Source organism: Equus przewalskii, chromosome 3 (genome assembly GCF_037783145.1).
Source record: "Equus przewalskii isolate Varuska chromosome 3, EquPr2, whole genome shotgun sequence".
NCBI lineage: Eukaryota > Metazoa > Chordata > Mammalia > Perissodactyla > Equidae > Equus > Equus przewalskii.
Genome location: NC_091833.1, coordinates 74,957,521 through 74,982,266, shown reverse-complemented (window position 1 = coordinate 74,982,266; position 24,746 = coordinate 74,957,521). Strand labels below are relative to the sequence as shown.

Genomic DNA, 24,746 nt, shown 5'->3' with positions numbered 1-24,746 from the left:
TTCAATAGCTTTCCTATTATAGTCAGTCTTTCTGTACCCCATCTGTTAAATTTCTGACTTTACCACTGCATGCTTAAAAGCTACCTTCAAAACAAAAATCTATGCTCCTTCTTTGGCATTTATCATTATCTAGACACAATCCGACCAGTCACGTCTCCTTCTACTGGGCATGTGGCAAGTGTGCTGGATACATGATACACTGTACCACTTTTAAGGTTCCTAAGCATGCTGCTATTCCGTCTTGCCATTGATCATTGCGCATATCACTTTTGTATTCTTCTTTCTGTTTGGCTTTTCTTTTTTTGTCTGATGAATATAACCTTCAAAATGCAACTTAAATACCACTTGTGCATCCTCCCTGTATTCCCAAAGCACAGAAAGCTACTGCCTTATTTCTGTAGTTTGAGGTTTTGAAGTACCCCTTTGTTATGAAACATGCCACAGTATTGCGCTGTGATTGCCTTTATACCCATCTGCTGTAGGTTTTGAGAACAGATATCATGTCTTGCTAACATTTGTTTGCTTAGAACAGCACATGGCATGTAGTAGGTGCTAATTAAAATTTTGCTGAATCAAATTGAATTTAACCAAAGGGTCAAAGAAACTTAAACTACTGACTATTTCCACATGGTTTAAATCAGAGAATTTCAGGGAAAAGAAGAAACATCATGCATCACAATTCTCTTTGGGGCATATTTCTTCATTCCTTCACTTATGCAAATTTGATTGATGGACTTCTCACTGGAGGTAGAATTCTTTTAAGTTTGGTTCCCTGTCATCTTCCGGAGAAGGTGACTTGCAGAAGTCTTGTTTACGAAGAACCAAGTTTCTGAGATTTTATGTTGTGACATATTTTGAGGAGTGGGCTGCCACGAGATGGGGGTAGAGAAGCAAAGGAAGTAGGCAGTCCCAGGTTATGGGGTGCTGGTACTACACAGGTGATGGGCGACACCAACACCTGGAGGATGACCACTGATTCCTAAATTATCACTGATTTAGATTCTAGAATTCTCCTTGCTACACAGTCTACTGCTGAGAAGGCCTACAGCAATCATTCCACTCATCTTAACCCCTACCATCTAAAATATTTAAAGAGGTAAGGACTGGTTAATAGGAGCAATTAAACAAGGAGAAAATAGGCCAGTTTGTGTGGTGTGTTAGGAGGAGAAAATGGAGTGAGGGTTTTTATCATGTGTGTTTAGTGCCTCCACTGTGCCTGGCTTGTAATAGTTTTTGGTCTGTTTTAGCATTAACTGTCTGCAGCATCCTCTTCCCTCCTGGGGCTTCTGTTTCACAAGGGGATCACCTGAGATGTTTTCCAGGGCTCTCTTATAATTTAGTTCCTGAAAATGGAATCATTCGGTGGAATTTTTTAAGGACAGTTTACCTTCAAGGACCAGAAAGGGAGAAATGTGTATTATCTTCACTGCTGGCCTATTAATTTTGCAAGTCCAAAGATAGAAAGCACTAAGAAGCAGTAAAAACCCTTTTACATTCTCTTCAATATTATCTCCACCAGAACATTACACGTTTCTATAGGTAACCAGACACCTCTTTACTATACAAAAGACACTGCAGCATGAACCTGACAACTGTTATGAATGAACAAACAGCCACTGAAGAGTCATCTGCTCAGGAAAGTTTTACTTTGCTCTCATTAGTGCCTCAGCCAATATCTTATGCTCTGGAACTTGCCGTCATTGCAAATGTGCTACAAGCTGATAAACTCAGTCCTGGAGTCTCTTATTTTTTATGTTTGATATTTCATTAGCTAGTACAGTGACCTTTCTTTTTCTTTTTCCTTTGGCCTCTGATGGTGATAGTAGGTATTTCTCTTCCAATTTAAGTATAATTGAATGTGAGATTAGCTGCTCACAGATGCTGGTAAACCTTGGCATGTGTTGCTTAAAAACAAATTCCAACTTTAATTTGAATAGCACTTTTCACATCAGTGCCCTGAATTGTTCACAGTAATACATCATCAATATTTCACAACATGGCATCACTGAGCAGCATATTCAATGATTCAGCCATCACTTCCAATAATCTAGAGAAGCAACAACCAGAGGAAAGCAGGTCTTCTTTTTCACCATAGGTGATATAGATTTAACATTTTCCAAATGTTTTAGCCTTAAATCATGATTAGAAGAGCAGTCTACCAGAAAGATGCAAAACTGTTCTGGAGGAACCAGCAACATTTGCATCAGTAAATCCAAGTCAAACAAATAAACTCTTGCCATATACGTAAGTATATACCTAATATTTCATTTGACAGTACAGCTCTGAAAGCAGTCTATGAAACAATTTTTAAAAATTAAGGATAAAATTGTGTTGTTCTATTTGAAAAATTCATTCATGAGATAAATGTCTAATTACATACCTGGGAACGCAATTTGCCCAAGCTAGGAACAAGAAAAGTCACGCTGGATTTCTTTCCCCTCCTCCTCACCACATCCAGTACTCATCTCAATGCATCTAGAATCCTTGTTATTTCCTTCCATTCTATTGTCATATCCATAGTTCAGCTCCTCATTTTTCACTTGGATTATCTCAACACCCACCTGACTGGTTTTCTTGAATCCGGTTTTGCCTGAATACCCTATCCTGCCACCCTACTTATTGCTCATAATAAGTGCCAGAGTGAATTTTCTGTAATGGAAATGGACAATGTCTCTCCTCAGCTAAAAATACTTCTAATGACTCTCCATAGATTTCAGAATGTTTAAAATGCTTAGCATGGCACACAAGGTCTTTCACAAATTGACCCTTGCCTGCATTTCTACCCAAATATCCTTTTAATTCACAAAATGAGCACCCATGTTGCCCCAACACATTGAGCTCTTTGTAAGGTTCCCTGAATATGCCACCTTCTCTGTTGTCTGTGGAATGCATTGAATCTCCCACTAAAAATCTATAATAATCTGTTTACTCAGTTTTCTCCCTCATTAGGGCAAGATCTTTGCATTTTCATTAGTGCCTGATATCCAATACATAATACCTGATTTCTGAATTGAATATAATTTAATGTGAAGCAGCAATAATACCTCTATACCACTCACATCTTCTGAGTATTGCACGAAGCGAGACATAATCTATAATCCCCAAATTTTTAATTCTTAATATTTTACAAAAGTTATGAATCTCATATAGAGTCTATTGAAAGCTATAGACCCTCTTGGTAGAACAAAAGGAACAGATACTCTTACATACACAATTTTCCATACAGGTTCAGAAGGTTCATAAACACCTTGAGTTCAATTTAGAAATTTGCAGTTAAAGACCCTGCTCTGAGGCATTCCCACGTTGATAAACACAACATTGCAGAATTTGTTCATTTGGGTTGGCTTTCTCTGTCTCATCACAATTTAGAGTATTATGGAATTTCAGGGTTGACAAACCCTCTAAATATTATTATTATAATATAAATATTATTTAGCCCAATTTCATATCTAATATATGAAGCGTGTCTATAACGTTTATGTCACATGCTTTTCCCATAAATATTGTTATCCAATGAGAGTGAAAACACTATTTCTAAGCTTGACCTTAGGTACTTTGAAAGATCCTGTATGATTAAGAACTATTTGAAACTTCTGATTTGAGCTCAGACATAAAAAGAGCTTGGAAGTCATCACTCTCATTCTGAAAATTATAAAAAGCTAGACAAACTTAAAATCAATGACTTCTCTTGGACCTATCAGAGTAGTGAGAATTAAAGAAAATTAAAGAAAAACTGTCCCCTGAAGTCTGGAGAGACAGGAGCATCTAGAGTCACAGGTGAGATCTATTTTCCTGAAATAGAAGCTACTGAAACCATAAACTGGTTTCATAAGAAAAATTCAATGGTAATTCTGATGAATTTCTGGAGACTGAATGTAGGCTGGCACAAGAGTGAGAAACTAACTCCCAGGGACCTTAGTCTTAGGGGGAGTCCCCACACTATTCTGAGTTTTACCTCTAGAAATCCCACAAGGTCCTCATGGTAAAGCTAAGAGAAAGATTCCCTTATATTCTGGCAGGAAAAGGGAAGAGCAACCACTGTGAAATGCACCCAGAACACATAACAAAGACTTACTCTCTGGGGAAACAGACTTTATCAGAGCTTTACCCTACTTGGGGAAGGACATTGCTTGACTCCAGCACCATCTAACCGTCCCATCTCACCATAGTGTGTGCTAGGGAAACAGAATCAACAGGGATCAGGGCTACAGGGAAATAGACTGAGAACACTGAGGCAGGAAATGGTGGAGTGGGGAGGAGTTATACCATTGGAGAAACAATTCTTAAGGTTACAGCTCAGAGACAAAGGCCAGCTAAAAGACTGAGATTTAATCAGAAAATTGTAGAATGTTTCTACCTCCCCACACCTTACCACCATACTAACATGGCTCAAGTGTGACGGGGATTACATCTAAAAGACTTGCAAGACACACACTCTCTCTTTGAAGATAAATATTTACAAAGATCCAATGTCAAAAGAGAGGACAAAAATAAGGACAATAGAGGAAACTGAAGTCTTGAGCATCTATAGCTATACTAAACGTTACACACAGACCATAGCCTAGCCAAATTAACATAACTACTTATGCTAAGTCCTATTTACCTCAGTTCCTATTACCCAACACAATATATCCAGCTTTCAATAAATTATTGCAGGTCATGTCAAAAGGGAAGAGGAAACATAATCTGAAGAAAGAAAGCAAGCACCAGAACTAAACTGAGGTATGATACAGATGTTGGAATCATCAGACAGGAAATTCAAATTAAAAATGATTAATATGAAGAGGCATCTAATTGAAAAAGGAGACAATATGCAAGGACAACTGGGCAATGTAAGCAAAGAGAGGAAAATTTTAAGAAAGAATCAAAAGAAAATGCTAGAAATCCAAAACACTAACAGAAATGAAAAATGCCTTCAATGGGATCATCTATAGACTTGACATAATTGAAGAAAGAACCAGTAAGCTTGGAAAATAGGTCAATAGAAACTTCCCAACTGACATGCAAAGGGAAAAAGAGAACAATAATAAAAAACACCAGAACAGAAAATCCAAGAATTATGGGACAATTTCAAAGGTGTAACATATACATAATCGGAATAGCAAAGTGAGAAGAAAGATGGAATAGAGGAGAAGAAATATTTGAATTAATAATGGCTGAGAAATTTCCAAATTAATGACAGACACTAAATGACAGATTGAGAAAACTCAGAGAATAGCAAGCAGAATAGATATAAAAAACAAAACAAACAACAAAAACAAACAAAAAACTTGGCGTATCACATTCAAACTGCTGAAAATTAAAGACAAAGAGAAAATTTTTGAAAAAATCTGAAAGAGACAACAAAAACCCCTTACCTAGAGGAGTAAGGGAACAAGGGTAAGAATTACCATGGACTGTCAGAAACCAGGTGAGTGAGAAGAGAGTAGAGTGAATATTGAAAAAGTTAGAAGAATAAAAACAATAATCTAGAATTCTATATCCAGTGAACTTATCCTTCCAAAGTAAAGTAAAAATGAAGACTTCATCAGAAAAAATAAAAACTGGGAGAATTTATTGCCAGCAGACCTGCCTTTTCTTCACGCGGAAGGAACACAATAGAGGTCAGAGAGCTGGATTTATATAAAGAAAGGAAGAGCCTCAGAGAATAAGTAAATTAAGGTAAAATAAAGTCTTTTACTTTTCTTATTTTTAATTGATCAAAAGCCTAAATGCTTGTTCAAAGTAGCAATAGTGACAATACATTTAGCACTTATAGCATACGAATAAGTGAAATGAAGGACAGCAATGCCACAAGGGACGGGAGGAAAGAATTGAGGATACATGTTTTAAGGTACTTGTACTACTTGTGAAGAGGTAGAGTATTATTTAAGATGGATTAAAGTTAGTTTAAAAAGTATATTGTAAACTCTAGAGCAACCACTAAATTTTTTTAACATATAATTGATACAATGAGAGAAAAGATAAAACAGAATCATATAAAGTGCTCAATGCTAAAGAAGAACAGAAAAAACAGGAACAAGTAAATAAAGAAGAGATACAACAAATAGAAAAGAGTTGCAAACATCATGGATGTTAATTGAACCATATTAATATTCACTTTAATTGTGAGTGATATAAATACACTAATGAAAAGACAGAGCTTGTCAGATGTATGAAAAAGAAGACTCAAGTATATGCTATCTATAAGAATCCCACTTTAAAAGTAAAGAGATAGAGAAAGCTATACCATGTTAACACTAATAAAAAAAAGTCTGGATTGGCTATATTTCAAACAGAGCAGAACAAGAAAAAGTTTCAGGGATAAAGAAGGACATTATATAATGATAAAGGGATAAATTCTCCAAGACGTCATTATAATCTTAAATGTATGTGAACCTAACAACAAAGCATAAAAATACCTGAGGCAAAAGTTGGTAGAACCGAAAGGAGAAATAGACAGATCCACTATTACAGCTGAAGATATCAATATCCCTCTGTCAATAACTGATAGATCAATCAAGAAGAAAATCAGTAAGGACTTGAACAGCACTATCGAATAATTTGATCTAACAGACATTTATAGAATACTACATGCAATGACATCATAACACATTCTTCTCAAGCTCACATGGAACATTTATCAAGATAAACTATATCCTGGACCACAAAATACATCTTAACAAATGTAAAAGTTTAAAAATACCTCAAACATGTCCCAGATCACAATGGAATTAAACTAGAAATCAATAGAATAAAAGTAGCTTGACAATTGTCAAATATTTGGAAACTAAGGGACATCTTCTCAAATAATACATTTGTCGAAGGAGAAGTCTCAAAAGAAATCTAAAAATATTTTGAGCTACATGAAAAAAATACAACTTAAAATCAGTGGAATGCATTGAAACAGTGCTTAAGTACAATTTGTAACATTAAATGCATATATTAGAAAAGAAGAAAGATGAAAATCAATAACCTAAGCTTCCACTTAGGGAAAGTAGAGAAAAAAGCAATTTAAGCCTAAAATGAGTATAGGAAAGCAGTAATAAGAAAATAGTACAGAAATAAATGAAATTGAAAATAATAGAGAAAAATCAATGGAACTAAAAACTAGTTCCTTAAGAAGATTAATAAAATTGATAAACTTGTAGCCAGGCCAAAAAAAGAGAGAAGATATAAATTGCCAACCTCAGCAAAGGAGGAGGAGTCTCCCTATTGATCACATAGACAGCAAAAGAGAGGAAAGGAATACTTCAAACAACACTATGCCCACAAATTTGATAATAGATAAAATGAACCAATTCCTTGAATGATGCAAACTATCAAATCTTACATAAAGAGAAATAGATAATATGAGTAGCCCTATATCTATTAAAGAAATTGAATCAATAATTAATAAACTCTATAAAAGCAGACACCAGGCCCCTTTGGTTTCACTGGTGAATTCTACCAAAAGGTTAAGGAAGAAATAATATCAATTTTTCACGTTTTCTTTCAGAAAATAGAAGCAGAGGGAACACTTTAGAATTTATTCAGGCTAGCAGTATACCAATACTAAAACTGGATAAAGAAATTACAAGAAAAGAAAATGACAGACCAATGTATTTCATAAACAATGATGAGAACAACTTTACAAAATATTCACAAATCAAATCCAATAATGTAAAAAAAATTGTACACCATGACCAAATGGGATTATTCCAGATTTTCAAGGCTGTTTCCACACTCAAAAGTCATGCATTAAAAATGAAAGAAACTGACTGTAGGGTATATGTAATAATGTTTGACCAAATATTTGGGTACTATAGCCTAGTCAAGTTGACAATAAGGTTAACCATCATAAAGGCTTAGTATAATGCTATGATAATAAATATACCATGGTATTGATTAAAGAATAGACATATGGATCGATGGAACAGAATAGGGAGCACAGAACTAAACACACACAAATACAGTCATCTGACTTTTGACAAAGGCACAAAGACAATGGAGGAATGACTGCCTCATCAACAAATTGTGCTGGAACAATTTGGATGTCCTTATGAGGAAAAGAATAAAGCTAGACACAGACCTTATACATTATATAAAAGTCAACTCAAACTAGATCATAGACCTAATATAAAATGTGTAGAAGTAAACAGGAGGAAATCGGCAAGACCTTAGATTTGGAAGAATTTTTAGATATAGCTTAAAAGAATGATCCATGAAAGAAAAAATTGACGTGTAGAATTTTACTAAAATTAAAACTTCTGCTCTACAAAAGACAGCATTAAGAGAATGAAAAGATAAGCCACAGATTGGGAGAAAATATTGGTAAAGCACATATTTGGTAAAGGACTTGTACCCAAAATATAGAAAGAACTCTTAAAATTGAATAATAAGAAAACAATGCAATTTAAAAATGTGTAAAATTTCCAAACAGACACCTTACCAAAAAAGTTTACAAATGCCAAATAAGTATACAAAACATGCACAACATAATTCATTTTTAGAGAAATGCATGTTAAAACAATAATGAGATGCCATTACACATGTACACAAGTGGCTAAAGTTAAAACATCTGGCACTGCCAATTGCTTGTGAAGATGTGGAGCAACTGGAACTCTCATTTATTTCTGATGGGAATGAAACTTGATACCATCACTATGGAATACAGTTGTGGCAGTTTCTTAAAAAGCTAAGCATAGTCTTGCCGTATGACCCAGCAATCACACTCCTAGGTATTTACCCAAGTAATTTGAATCCTTATGTCTGCATAAAAACCTGTATGTAAATGTTAACAGCGACATTATTCATAATTGCCAAAAATGGGAAGCAACCAAGATTTTCTTCAATAAATGAACAGATAAACACACTGTGGTACATCCATACAAAGGAATACTATTTATTGATAAAACTGAATGAGCAATCAAGGCACAGAAAGATAAGATAAATGTTTCATTCATATGGCTAAGTGGAAGAATTCAATCTGAAAAGGCTACATACTGTATAATTCCATTTATATGACATTCTGTCAAAGGAAAACTATAGAGATGATAAACAGATCTACGTTTGACAATGCCTTGGGGAGAAGTTGAATAGGAGAAGCAAGCGAATTTTTCAGGTGATGAAACTACTCAGTATGATACTACAGTGGTAGAAATGATACTGTGAATTTAACAAAACCCCTGCAACTTTACAGCTCAAAGAATGAACATTAATGTTTAAACATTAAAAAAAATACATTTAGGAGGTCAGGGAATGCATAATGTGACAAAGGAATCTATTTGTAATGCAAATGTATGAAATGACTCCCTGAAGGTAGTGGGGGAAGGCGCTGACCTATGCAACTTTGGAATTGAGTGGAGTTTGTAAATCTAAAGGCAATATCCTCTAGTTGATAAAATTGTTTCCCATGGGCGTATAGGTTAACAAGTTAATAACCAAGTAAATGGATGGTGGATAGTGGGAGCCAAGTGTTCACTGTTGGAGTGAGAGGTTACAAATAACAAGTAGATGAGGCTAGAATGATCTGTGTGGGAGTAGATTAGAGTTTTAGACATCAGTATTAAAGTTTTGTCTTAGTACAGATGGATGTGTGTTTATACACGAGTTTGTACACCCATATATATTTCCTTGCTCTTTCAGCTGAGAGTCACCAGAAGCAATGACACTCCTGTAACAATGCTCACACGTAGCACATAGATCTTGGTTTATAACATCATTCCACAATGTAGTGCAGAAAATAAGAAAATGCAGACACACACATACCCCAGTGAGGTAGTCAAAGGGATACAGGAGCCAACTGAAAAAGCTCCCACTTGCCAAAACGGAAAAATTTGAGCATAAAAATAAAGAAAGTAATATTGGATTATAACCTAAAGTATAAAAATAAATATCCATGAGTCCATACTAATATAAATGACTAAATAAATAAGTGATTTGAGAGCACAGACAAACCTCCCATGCAGAATTCCAAATAACTTTACATACTTACCCTGCCGTCAACGAGGGGGAGCATAACTCCCCGCTCTTTAGGTGTGGGCTGCAAATGGTGACTTCCTTCCAAAGAGTACAGAAAGGAAAGGGAAGGAAAAGTGACTGCCGTGGAGAAACCTGGTAACCACAACCTCAGTTAGAGGAAGGTGATCAAGGTTAATATCAACAATATCAAAGATGGTGTCATGTTGGTAGTATGCAACCTTAATACATTCTGTTGAGAATGGCACTTTACTTCTATGGTCTTCCTCCCTAAAACCCATATCCCTACATATAATTATGAGAAAAACATGAGACAAGTCGCTATTGAGGGACAGTCTACAAAATATCTGACCAGTATTCCTCAAAATATCGAGATTATCAAAAACAAAAAAAATTTGAGAAACTGTCAAATCCAAAAGAAACCTAAGGAAATTTGACAAATAAATGTAACATGATTTGCTGGATGAAAACTTGGAACATAAAAAGGATATTAGGTTAAAACTAAGGAAATATTAATAAAATATGGACTTTTAAAAATAATAATGTATAAATATTTGTTCATTAACTGTGACAAGTGTACGATAAAAATGTAAGACGTTAAAAATAAGAGAAACTGGCTGTGGATACATGTGAGCTTTTTGTGCTATCTTTGCAACTTTTCCATAAATCTAAGACTAATTATTTGTTTGAAAATGAAATCTAATGTGGTGGGTTCCAAGACCATGTGGATACTATTTTCTATAGTTGGGTTCACTAACAAGTTATTCTTTGCTAGTTAAAAATTAAATCCAGAGTAAACAGTTTTTCTCATTGCCTTTCTCGATCTGCTGAGAAATGCATTTGGCTGAAAGATAAACAATGCTATTTTTTCTTTTGTTTACTGGATGATTGGCTTTTAGCAGAATTAGAATTAGATGTCCGAGTAGTTGCCTATCCTTTTATATGTCCTGAATTAGTGCCAGTTTTGTGATTTTTATATTAAAAACAATCTGTGGATCCACATTCTCTATAACGTTAGGTAATTTGTTGCCTGTTCCCATGATATCCCAGTTTTATACTCACATACTTGATCATTTCAGGCAGTTTCTTTTTTCATCTCATTTCTCTGAGGATTCAGCTCGTATCTCTATTATGTTATCTACCAAAGTGTATTACATCCATATTTTTAAATCACATTTAGTTATGAGATGTCTGAAGGTATCTTTTTTCAGTTAGCAACTATTACAGAAATATCACATAACAAACTCCAATGTCCAGTGGTATCCAACAATAAGTATTTATTTATTCCTAAACTGGAAGTTGGCTAGGGGTCAGCTGATCTAATCTGAGCTTAGCTAGGGGTACTTCTTCTCAATATGTCTCTTTCTCCTACTGGAATTGGAAAACTAGTCCAAACATGCTTTTCTCCTTGTTGATCAGAGGTGAAGAGATCAAGTGGAAACAGGAAAGGCCTCTGTGCTAGATTTGAAACTAACACCTTCAACCTGCCTGCCTCCATCTATTGGCCAAATCAAAGCGCATGGCCTTTTCCCAAGTCAAGAACCAAAAAAGTATTCTCCATCCACAGTGGAAGAGCACTAAATTTTTTCAAAGGATGTGGTAATAGAAAGAGAAGAAAGTTAAGACTAAAAACACAATTAACAATGATGATTTTTGTTTATTTTTCTATCCTTTGATCCTAGAACAATGCCTGACACATAATAGGTATTCATTAAATTTCTGTTGAATAAGTGGATGAGTAGTTGGTCAGCTAAGTAGTTAAACACTTCACTTTCTGAGGATTTTGGTTACAAAGAGATGCAGGTGTATTTTGCTTGTAAAACTTTTGATGACTCAGAACTACCCTAACATTGTCTTTATGTTTAATAATAATCATATTATCTTTATGATTCCCAAACAAGTCTCAGTGGCATCTATAGAATATGTTAAATTTCAAGTGTTGTGCTCATACTTTGTGTATGAGAATATAGTCATTTATTTAAAATTTTTCTTTAATGATCCTTTCCTCAGAAAGTCTGTGTATAGTAAGCTTTTGTGTTTTCTTGTGAGATTTGTAAGACTTTTCATGTTGCATGACCTCTTTTTAGAAAATTATCTCGCCATTAATAAGATGTCAATTAATAGAATCCTTACATTGATTTTTGTCTAAAAAAGTTTTCTTACGTTGTTCTTTTTTTTTCTTTTCTTTTTCTTTCAAGTGTAAGAAATAATACCACTGTTTGAATTGCCGTGTCTTAAATTTTCTCTGAATTGCATTTTGAGATTTTGATAGAAAACACCACAGAATGGATAGAAATACACTGATACCTCTAGGAGCTGACAAAAATAAGAATGATACTAATGCCTATCAGGTGATTTCTGAGGCAGTATCAATGTTTACGTTTTAAAATCAGAAAAGACTGAAGGGTTAAGCAACAACAATACTTTTGCTGTGGGTAGCGGATACCGTGGTGCGGAAACGAGATCCTCCCTTCAGGACTGAGGTCATTATCCCTCCTATTGGCTGATGGCCCCCACATGCGTCCCTTTCCAGGAGCGCCCTCTGTGAAGGGGTTGCCTCACCAAATGTCTCTCTCCTCCCTTCACGGGAGTCCTGCATCCAACGACTGGTTTCTACAGGGGTGCAAATGCCTGGCCTCTGGCTTCACTTTGAGAAGGCTCTGCAGGGCTGGAGCTCCCTGTGAGAGCAGCTGAGGACTCTTTGCAATTGCATCACCGTTCAACTCACCCCCATTGCAGCCTTGCTTCCTTCCCCTCTTAGGCCTTGTTCTCCAGACCACTCCTCCTTAAACTGCGGACACTCCAATCTCTATCGTGGAGTTGGCTTCCATTCAGAGAACCTGAATAAGCCACTACCTGTAAGAATTAATTCAGCTCACTCGTAGAGATGTGGATGACTTTGTCCCCTCTCTTTCCTCTCTTGTCATGTCACACTTAGAATCAAGATAGTGTATGTTCTCTGGAGAGTCATTTACTTGAAGAATCTGACTTGATGCAAAAGGGCTGTAGATATTCACTCAAAATGACATCTAGCTACAAATATTCAGCACAAAAGACAAAAAATTAGTTCCAGCTTCCACACTACATAGGGAGATTTTTCTCAACAATATATGATTGTACACAAATGTACAGAATGTAAGAGAAATGAAGCACTGATATGTTAAAACAAAATACGTAAATCTATGTCTTGATCAACAGGCTTCTGTAAGTCTTAAACATAGCAATGGCAAAAGCAAGTGCTGTGGGAAATCTGAATTATTGACTGTGATACCCAGAAAGACGTGATCAATCGTGAACTGTGATAATAATATTTCTAGCTATGTTTTTCTTCAGTTAGATGTCTTATTAATAATTACATGTTTGTCACAAGAGTGAAAAAGAGAAATCAGTAGCTTTTTAGAAGAGAAAAAATTCTTTTATTGGCCATTTGTAATAACCATATCTGTTTCAGTCTGAAACAGCTGAAGACTGCATAACACTGTCCTAAGGAATTAATGCACTTTCCAAAGTACGAAAACTATTACTAAAAGGAATCTTTAATCTCATAGAATGTAGTTCAAAAAACATATTTTTCCTCCATATTAAAATATACATGACTTTTTAATGCTGCTTTGTAAACTTGTAGGGAAAAATCTATCACCCATGTTAATTATCTTAAAATGAAATTGTAGCTTTCTTTGGCATTTAAAAAAATAGTGCTTTATAGCAAGCAAAGAGAAACCAGGCTCTAACAAGTGATATTACCTTTCACTGAGTGCACAATACAATAGCTGTGAAGAAATACTTGGAAAATTTTAGTTTAACTGCAGAAACATGGCTTACATGTATACACACATGTACATATATAGTTTCTTAGGCATAGGTTCGTACGTGGTTGTATGAACATGCATGTATGTATGTAGTTGTGTAAGATGTGTGTGTGCTGTTGAATAATGAATTACTCTATACCAGGGCAGCAGCAGGAGGGTTCCACATATCCTAGTCTAGAATTAAATATTGATTTCCCGAGAAGATAGTGAATTAGAGAATGACAAGATATTAAAGTGTTAGTACTGTCATCAAGCTATCAAATACCTTTATTGAAGTTGCTTTTATCTACGTCTTTATACAAAACACTTCCCCAAACAGGAAAAGAGATGGGTCCTACCCAAGAAGAGTTTATATTCTAACAAAGTCGTAAGCATCCTGATTTATACCACGTTGATTAACTTAATGTTAGCAACATAAATACGTGGGGACTCTTTAATCCAAGCAGCTCTCCCACAGCCACCAGGCAAATATTTGAAGAGGACACCTGCATTCTTAACTTTTATTTTCAGAGACTGTCAACATTCACAGGAAAACAAGAATCCCTTCTGTAAGTTGGCTCTGGTCCCCTGCTGATTGCGCGCAACTACTCATAGAACAGCCTATTCTCTCTCTCTCCTTTTTTCCTCCTTGCCTTTCAGTTCTTTCCTTCTCTCCCTCTGTCTCCACCTCCACTCCCAGCCCTGATTCTCTTCCTGAAATAATTACTTCAATAGAACACCTACAGTGAGGGAGAAATTTTATAAATTATCCACTTAGTGAATGTTAAAATAAGGTATTAATTATACAAACTGTTCAAATCTGAGCCTGATATATACCCTTGCAGATTTCCTGGCCGTATCTCTACAAAGATGACAGCGCTGAAACTCATACGGAAGTCCCCTTCTGCTCCTGCCCCACCCGCACTGAGCCTCCCTTGCTCTGGAACCACAACGTGACACCAAAGTTACATCTAGATGACCATGGCTGCCTCAGCCCTCCTTGCCTCATGTTCTTTCCCTTCAGCTTCCATCTGAAACATAACACCTTCAATCATCCTTCATCTCCTTTAGGAACACTTTCACACTGTTCTGCCCTTTAAGTTCTGAAATCTTGCATTTATGACCCTGGCGCCTACTTCCATGATAAGCAGCCTTATTAAATCTTCGCTTTCTTCATTGACCCATCCATCTACCTCTTGCCTCAATAAAGGCTTGCTAATACACTGATGATATTATTATTATTTTGCACAGACGTATACTTTTTGCCACGCTCAACGACATGGTTGAATGCCTGAAAGTGAGGTTAGCATTCTTCTACCTCTCCAAAGCCATTTCCAAAACATTACTCTTCTACCCCTGTGGGGAAGAGTCTCCCTCCTCTGTGATTAATACTGTATGTCTATGCTGCCTCACCTTGTCTTATCGCAATCATTAGCCAACACCTTAGTTCCCTACAGCTGATGAAACCTTTTATGTTTTCTTTCTACTGTGTAATTCTAAGCATCAGCCATCAGCATTGAGGTGATTTGGGTATGCATGTTGATAATTAATCCAATACCCTAGTTCTTTCTGTTCCATGTGATGTCCTGAATTTAAATGAAATTTCATTTCTATCCTACCTTCATCACCAACACACTCGGTCACTCTGTGACTCTGGTTGTTATTATTATTATCAGAAACACCAAGCCTAAATATTTTACTTTCTGTTTGTAGCTTTAATGTTTTTAATTCTTTCACACCCTCAACTTTAATTTTTTTAAAATCACATAGCCCCTCCTATTTCCTTGATGTAACAGTCTTCTCTCAGTAGTTCAGCTCTCTTTTGCCTTCACTTTTGTGGCTCTCTGGGCATGTTTTATGGTCTCTGATCAATACCGTCAACTATGTTTCATTTCTGCCTCTGTTTCATCCTCCCAGCAAAACTACAACCCTAGGTCTAAGCTACCGACTTCCTGAGGCTAAGGAAGTTTGAACAAAACAAGTCAGTCCTCAAGATTGATGTAACCACAAAAGTCATATTCTCCAACCTCAGATGGTACCTCAACCTTGCACAACAATTTTCGTCATCCTTGGTTAATTACTTCTGTTCTCCACAGCAGTTACGCTAACCCTTCACTTCCCCACTGTCTCTCAGCAGATGACTTTACTTTCCTGCTTCCTACTTCAAAGCAATTGAGGCTTCTAAGTATCAGATACCTCACTCTGCTGCCCCAAATTCATTGATGTCAGAATGTGTCTGCACTCTCTTTTCTATAATCTCAAAGGACAAGATGTTAAGCAGAACTGGCTGCTACAACAGGCATTGGTGAAATACCTTAGCCCAGTGATCACAGATACACGTTTAGGTTTATTTGAGACATAATTGCCAAATCTTCTTTATTTGTTTGTTTTTAAATTCCCATGTATCATTTTCTCAACATAGTGGCAGCTGGCTTGGAGACTGCTTTCACTGTTCAGGGAGTTACAAGGTTGCCCTGTGTTCGTTCAGGAACTTGCAGCTCAGGATTTCCCTCTCTGCTTTCTCTTCAGAGGCCACCCACATATTATTTCTGACCATCAGGATGACTTTGGTTTTCGTAGGCTCTCTTTGACCATCTCTTTCCCTGGCCTTCCCATTAAGCTTCTGGCTGGTCTCTCTTATCGTTATCACATCCAGCTGTTAGACTCTTAATTTCCAGATGATTGCTCTATCGTTTTCAATAATGCCCTGGGTTATGCTTTGTAACAGTCTGAACCAAATAAAGTTAAACACTTTGGCAGGAGCAGAGTGTTGCCCTTCTTTCAGGCTTGCTCCATCCTTTCATTGGGTGGATGCAGAGGATGGATGCAGCGTGGTATAGAACCTCTGCACTATTGAGCAGGGGGCACTGGGAACTCCGTCTTCACCAGCTTCCTCATCTGCATCCTCCCTATGTGTGTGTGGGGGGGATGCTGGCAACAGAAATTGGTGTCTGTGAGAGTAGTGGTTCAGTTTGTGTACTCTCCTTTGGTGGCCCTGAGTTTGCCAGTTCGAATCCTGGGCGCAGACCTACACATGGCTCGTCAAGCCTTGCTGTGGCAGCATCCTACACAGAAGAACTAGAAGGACTTACAACTAGGATACACAACCACGTACTCGGGCTTTGTGGAGGGAAAACGAAAAAGCAAAGAAGGAAAGAAATTTGTGCTGCAGCTTGGCTGCCACTACCACATGGTATGGATCTTCTGCAGCTCAGAGTTGGGAGAATGGGATCTGCTAATATTCACTGGCCATCAAGTCTACCCAGAATAGCTCTTCCGCCTCAGGAAGCAGAGGAAATGGAATTTGCATTTTGGCTGCTGAGCCCACTGCAGTAGCTCTACCTTAACACAGAACTTTAAGGAAACAGGGGACTACATGTACTGTTTAGCTTTTGCTGCATTTGTATCCTCCTTATGTAGGGGGAGTTGAGAGTAGAGAAATGGTCACACTGCCTTGCTGCCGCCACTTGCTCAGTATAGACCTTCCATAGCATGGAGCTATGGGAAGTAAGTTCCGCTGATGCTCACTGGCTGCTGAATCCACCCAGAATAGCCGCTGCACTCGGGGATCTGAAGGAGATGGGAACTGTTGGAGCAATCTTCTGCAGCACAAAGCTGCAGGGTATGGATGCAACCTTCAGCTCGAGTGTCATGGCCTCCGATGCTCTTTAGTAGGCTCCATAGATTATATTGAATTAATGTTCTTAAATTTTTGTAAGCCCTTTGATCAATCTCCAAAGAAGTTGAATGATTGGCTTTGCTAATTTTGACTAGTGTAATAGACATCTCTCTGGGGGAGAAATCTCCTGAAGCTTCTCACACTGCCATTCTAAAAGTCCCACCTCTGAACTCATTATATTTTATCCAAAAATCTGATTCTCTATTGTTAATATCACTCAATAAATTTGCTGTACATCCAGGTAGCCAAGCAATAAACTGCAAGTTTTCCCAGATTTCTCTGTTTCCTTCACCTTATACCCAATTGATGACTAAATTCTTGTCAATTTTCCCTCCCGGATAAGTCTCAAATCTCTCTGTGCTTCCCTAGTCACACTATCGCTGTTCTACATAAGACCCTCATCTTCTCTCTCCTGCACTCTTAGAATGGCATCCTAAATAACCTCCATGGGTTTATTCTTGGCTACCTTAAATCTATCCCTCCCACTCCATTCAGAATAACCTTTATAAGATGTGAATCATTACAATCACCCGCTGAACACCCTTTAATGACTTGCCTATAGAATGAATTACTAAATCCTAGCGTGGTTTTATGGCCTTATACTTGAAGATCCTCTACAGTCTCAAATCTTTCCACTCTGTCTTGCCTTTTATTCCTTGGTAATGAAAAAATGTCTGTGTGTTCCACTTATGCCATTTATTTCACGTTTTCATTTCTTTATACAGACTGTTCCTTTGCCGAGAATACCTATCCATCTTCCTTTCCTTTGATAATTTTTAGTCATGCTTCAAGACTCAATTAAGGTGCTTTATTTCCCAGAGAGGCTTTTAGGGTCCCCGGGTTGAGCTAAGTGTCCCCTTTTGTGCCCCCATTGAAAACCTCTTTATATCACCAATTGAATTTTATTATCTGTGAAAGTTCCTCCTGCTGTACTTTCAGTTCCATGAGTCAGGGGTTATGTTCTTTCCTTTCTACTCCCCAATGGCTTCTCATTGTTCTGAGGCTGGATATTGAAAGCCTTAAAATGACCAATAAGGCTCTGACTAATCCATATAATCTCCTTTCTTGAGCTCTTTTCAGATGCTGTTCTGTTTGGAATGGCCTCTCACACTCTGCCCCTCCTCTTGCCTCTCCTCAAATGCTGACACCCATATTCCTTCCTCTTGTTAACTTGAACTCATCCTTCTGCTTTCACTTCAAACACTGTTTTATTAGGGGAAGATTCCCTGACCCTAAAATTAGTTTAACTCTTCTTACTTACACCCCTTTTACTGTTTCTTCATAGCAGTTTGTAATTATGCATTTTTCTGATTATTTGATTAATGCTTATCTTTCCCTAGGAGGATTGAACTCTGTGCTGGCAAGGAATGTGTTTCCTTTGCTTTTCCTTTTAGCCCCTACTGGTTTGCACAATGCCTGGCACTTCAAACACATTCAATCAATAAGCAGGTTGAATAAGCTTACCAATGGTTAACACTTTTCTGATGACACCAGAGGCTGATTCAATGATTCATGTATAGCAGACTTTAAACTATGATTTTGAACTGAAGTTAATGTTACAAAAGACTGGCATTTGTGATATATTTAACAGTGAAAATTAAAACTATTAGGAAACACACAAAAACAAGTCATATTTACATTTCGATTTTCAATTTTCCACTGAATATTTTTATTGGCAACAAGGTGCATTTAATATATTCAGCATTTGGGGTCTGTCAATAAGATAGACTAGGCTTAGGTTTCTACAAGTGTATGAAAATATCGGTCTTCCTTTTTCTCAGCAGGAACTCCTCTGTGAAGTCTTGGTTGGAGCCCTTCCACCTCCTGACCTGTCACATCAGTAAATCAACCTCCCCCAGGTGAGTTCTCCTTCTGAGTAGAACCTACCTCTATGATCCCACTTGAGCATATTAGATTATTTGGTTACATTCCTGTCTTCTGTGCTGGAAGGTGGGCTCTCTGGGGAAGCAAATTTGTCATTTTGGTCTTCATATCCTCAGCATCTACCGTGGTATCTGGCACAAGTAGGTTTTCAGTTAATATTTGTTCACTGAATAAATGAATCAATTAATGAGTTTCTCAGAATCACTAAATGCTTTTCATAATGGAAATTACAATAAATGGCTTAGCCTAGAATTACTTCAACTGAAAAAAGCCTTTTTCCTCACAATAAGTAAGCCAAACAATTAATATATTTTCTGAATTTTCTTTCTGCTTGACATATTTCGTTTACTTTTAATCTATTTGCCATTTATTCATGTAATGGCTTCCGTGTGCTATCTTCTCTTGGGGAAACTTTTACTGATTTTGAATAAAACACTAAATCTAAAATTGAGTATTAGGACAATTTAGAATAATTAAGAGAGTGTGGTTCTAATCCCATTATCAGAATAAGAGTAATTTTTTCTTGGATTTCCATATAGCAACTTCCTTTTAAGTCTCTAAAATACATAAAGAAAAAAAGAAATTCTCAGTTTTGTGATCTAATTTGTGAAGTGTTTATTCTAGTCAGAATCCTCCCCCACAAATCATAATGGTACAGTAAAGTATAATGGAAAATAACAACTCCAGTTATGTAATATTTCCCATCAAAAATCTCATTGGCACTCTAAAGACATTTCATTTCTTTTATAGTGTGTGTGAGCAAGTGTATGTGTACAGGTTATCTGTGCGTCTTTCCCAGGCTGGATCATTACAGTCTGCCAATGGGTCTGCAGTTGTTTTTATTTGTTACCAAAGAAGATTTGATCTAATGTACTATCTAATGTGCTGTTGTGCTATGTACTGTGTGATGTTATGGACACATGATACAAACAGGATTTTTGACCTCAGGCCAGGTTTTAGAGCATCCTCAAAGCCCCTGAAATTGGCCGTGCAATGTATTTTTGACATTGACATCCCTTGGAGAGGGATGGTCTTTGAATAAAAAATGAGCAATTCTGAATCCCAGTTCTCTTGACAACTCTTGTTATCCTTCCACTGGATAGGTACAAAGGTTCTAATACCATCCCAATTCTGAGCCCTCTTTGATTTAGCCAGCCTGTAACACATTCCATTAACATAATGATTTGCTTTTACTCAAATAAATTATTCATTGGTTAGGAAATTTGAGAATTCTGTTGTTTAAAGGAAACATTCAAAATACATTGACCTTTTTTGTCTTTATTGCCTACACTTTGATTTTTAATTTTTTTTTTTTAAATCTCAGCTGGTCACTTCAGTAAAGTCTGATAAGTGAGTGGGATTCTAATAGCTAAGAAAGCTAATCAGTTGGCAGAGACAGTAGCACATCAACTAGAAGACACTAAGAGTGCATGGACTGAATAATGTCTGCCATCCTGCAAGCTCATTGGAGTAAAAAGGACTGAGGTGTTAGCTTTCACTTCCTCTGGTATGAGTAAAGGGCAGCATTTAAGACATGCTAACAATGTTAGAGCATGGCATAATGATAATAAGAAAAAAACGCCAAAGTGAAAAGGGTAAAAATAACATGTCTCAAAAGTTGCTTACTTCTGTGTAACCAGTTGCAGAGGCTGACTTGTAATTATAGAAGAAAAATGTAAGCAAAAAACTAAAATATGGTTTAATCATTTCCCCTAATAAGATTAGGTTTAATTCAAACAAACCAACAAACCAAAAGATTTAAAGAGAGAAGAAGATCAAAAAGATTGCTTATGAAGCTATTTCCCATGCTCTGCTGGTCCGTATTTTCATCCGTTGGTTGGGACCTGTCACATTATGTCCTAACGTAATGACGTCTTTGATAACATGGACAAGCGCAAGCAGAAATAGAACAGCAGCCACAGACAGGCTAATTTACACTGCTCTTTCCGGCATTGGAATTAACTTCGCATGTGAATTTTTGCTCCATCTAGGCCAAATGCCATTCCAAAAAGCAGCCTCATTTGAACCTCCACAGTGTACTTAATAAATATGCTCAGGATTTCAGTGACTGTGGCAGAACGGAGGCTGAACACTACCCAGTGTCAAAATGTGTTTTCCAGCCCTCTGTCAGAGTCCTTTAGCACAGCAACATTTGTAATTTCTGAACAATTCCCATAAAACTTAGGGGTCGTTGACCTGAACTAAACTCCCTATGGCTAGCAATGTCATTCTCTCTCTCGTTTCACTTTCCAGGTTGACAAAAATCAATACTTTCTCTCACAGAATTCTGACTTTCCAAGCCCCGTTCGGGTTCATGTGAAATGTGGACAGCACATAGAGGACAGGAGCTGTTACTTTATCTTCCAGAGCTCTTTCTTGTCTTCATCCAAGCAGAAGCTAATCCTAGAAGTATTGTAAGAAACAATCATTTTGAAATTAATTAGTTTTGGATTTTTTGATGGAGTGAGTGTAATTTTTAAAAATAATTCACTGTGTCATTAACATCCAGCTTCAATCAAACTACTATTAAAATAAAATCTTTGAGCCTAATGTGCATTATTAACTTCCATTTTATGTTTGATAACACTTATTGCTGATTTATTCTTAAAGAAAATGAAGTTTATAGTTACTGTATGCTTTAAATTAAAAAAAAAATCTAAAAAGAACGTAAAAGCTGTGACCTCATTTGGTTTTGCTCTGCACCTCTCTGAAAAATGAGGAGAAATGGATTTGTAATAGACTCTTTCCATTTCTTTCCTTTTGGAAGAAGATCTTCATGCTGTGTAGCTTTCCTAAAATTAGGGTGATTAGACATTCTGAAAAGGGTTCAATTTCCTATTGTCTGGGCTGGCAAAAGAGAATTGAATCTCTTCTGTATGATAAGTCCACTTCTATGCCATGCTCTAAGCTAAGAGTTGGCAAAGTCTTTTTCTCTAAAGGGCCAGATAGCAAATATCTCAGGCTTTGCAGGTCCTACATTCTGTGCGGCAACTACTCAACTTCTGCCACGGTAGTGTGAAAGCAACCATAGATAGCATGTAAATGAATGTGTGGCTGTATTCTAATTCAACTTGATTTACAAAATCAGGTACTGGAGCAGATTCAGCCCATAAGTCCTAGTTTGTCAACCCCTGCTCAAAGCCAATGATTCTCACAGTTTAGTTCACATTGGAATGATATGGGAGTTTGACCCTGGTCTGTATTGGGGCTCCACCATATACCCAGTAAATAGAATGGATGCATTCTGATTCCATATACAGAGTATATGAAAGCAGAATTTAGACATTTAATAAGCAATTCAGGTGATTTTGATGAAGCTCAAAGTATACATCATTACTCTAGGACGTATTATTCTTGAGAATTTCATTCTCTGTTTCTTGGATGAAGGACTCAATTGTCTTGATTTTCTCTGATCCTTAGGAAATATTCTTATGGATTTACACCAGTCTGCTTCCTTGGTACTTATCCAGATACAGGGGGTTTTGAGTATGGTAGTGGTGGGAATCTTTCTGCAACAGTAGTGTGTCAGGATACATACTCAACTGTCAGGGTGAGCAAATTCATGGAAGGGATGGTTGAGAAACAACACCTTGCCAAGTCTATAATCCTAGTGCCCAGACATTGTATGGCATCTGTGCTCTGGAAGTCAGAGTATCTAAAATAAATAACAGAATAATGATTTAAAAATTTTAAGCACTTACTGTGTGCCTGAAGCCACTCAAATCTTTATATCGATAACATTTAATTACATACATCAATCTTTTGGCGTAGGTGATATTACTACCTCCCCCACCCCACTCTGCTGTTTGTTTGTTTGTTTGTTTTTACATATAAGGAAAGAGAACGACAGAGAGACTAAGGGGCTTTCTCAAGTCCACACAGTCAACGAAAGAGTCAGAGTTTTAGCCCAGACAGCCTCACCGCAGAGGCCAGGCTCTTAACCTCTATTCTATACTTATTTTTTTCATATTAGGCAAGAAGAATGCATAAAAGAAAAAATCAACAATAATGCAATGTAGTTGAAAGAAAAATTAAAAAATTACCAAAGCTATGTAATACTAGGTAGCTGATTTTAAGAAAAATACTTTAAAAAGGTGTCTGATGATAATAATAAAGGAAAGCTAAGGGGGAATTTGGATTCCCGACAACCTCCATATCATAATGTCCTGAAGCAGAGCTCTTTAGAAAAGATGTATTTAGAAAGAATCCAGGTAGAGGAGAGTCAACTGCAGGATGTGGTGTGGGGAAAAAAAATCCATCGTTAAACAGATTCAGAGTGTTTTACTTAATGTGATGAAAAACATCAAGGATGTTGGTTCTACAATGACTGTGGTTTAATTGAATTCTTTTAATAATGTGAATAGAGACTTCTAAATAAACCAACATGAGGTTCTTGAGAATCCGGGGAACTACTTGTTTATAAAGCTGGAGGCAATTAATCTATTCTGCACCAGTGTACACAAGAAAGTCTATTAAACTACAGAGCCTGTGAAACGGTGGCGCTCAGAAGGGCTGGTGGAAGGCAAGTCTAGCATTTGCACAACAGAAGACAACATAGTAAACCCAAAAGGAAGTTTAAATGCTGGGGCCCAATTCCAGGAAGTATTTGGTATAAGAACTGAGCTCCATAAGCGCGCACACCACATTTGTCTCCTTTACTGTTATATTGCCCCCGTGCTTGGCATCAGGGTAGACATTCACTAAATAAGAATTTACTGACTGACTCAAGACTTGGTGACTAGGACAGCAATTATACCAGATTAGAAGTAAATATTCTTGGGCTTTTCTATACTTGTGATATAATTTAACATTTATAAGGATGTCAATAAAATACATTTCTATCCCATGCAAAGGGATTAAATGTCCAGTGCCCCCAAGAGTTTCAGGGCAAGCGCCACCACCTAAGGTACTTACCTCATGCAACTCAGAAATCCAGATTGTTCTTTAGAGGTTCATTTGAAGTAAGTTAGAGAAGAATTTTTCTCTGGTATTTTATCTTATTTGTATTTCTAAAGAAATCATAGAGACCGTTGGGGATCAAAATGCAATACTTATTTTATTTATATGATTGTGTTATGACTGACTTTTATCATTTTTATATACGCATTAGATATTTTATTTTTGATTGACCATCTTAGACCATCAAAGCTGTAAAGAAGGCGTTACTTATGTAGTAAAGAATATGAATAAAGAAACATTCCTTTGCTCAAAGATGATGTGAGAAATCTTTGTTTAAATGCAGATGTTATAATTATCAATTCAAAAATATATAGATTTCCTTAAGCAAGCAAAAGACTTACCTTACCCTTTTAAATCTGGGGTTTCTTTTCCTAAGAAGCTGAAGGTAATCAAGGCTTGCAAACTAAGGTGCATTGAAAATCCAAACACAAGTGATCTTTTGAGAAAGTAAATAATCTATTTCTTAATGATGCTTCATTGCTGTGAACTGAGTCTCA

At 36.8% G+C, this 24,746-nt stretch overlaps 1 long non-coding RNA gene across 4 annotated transcripts in view; it reads left to right on the top strand.

The window, feature by feature from the left end:
* The window catches only part of LOC103553798 (uncharacterized), a 168,299-nt gene that overhangs the window by 141,976 nt on the left and 1,577 nt on the right, over positions 1 to 24,746 (top strand). For 2 of the 4 annotated variants that reach the window (XR_011538189.1, XR_011538188.1), the window contains 2 exons: positions 19,188 to 19,265; positions 21,544 to 21,840. This is a non-coding gene — a long non-coding RNA (uncharacterized lncRNA). Of the gene's footprint in view, positions 1 to 19,187; positions 19,266 to 21,543; positions 21,841 to 24,746 lie in introns of those variants that run through there. The other 2 variants (XR_011538190.1, XR_011538191.1) reach the window with 2 other exon arrangements.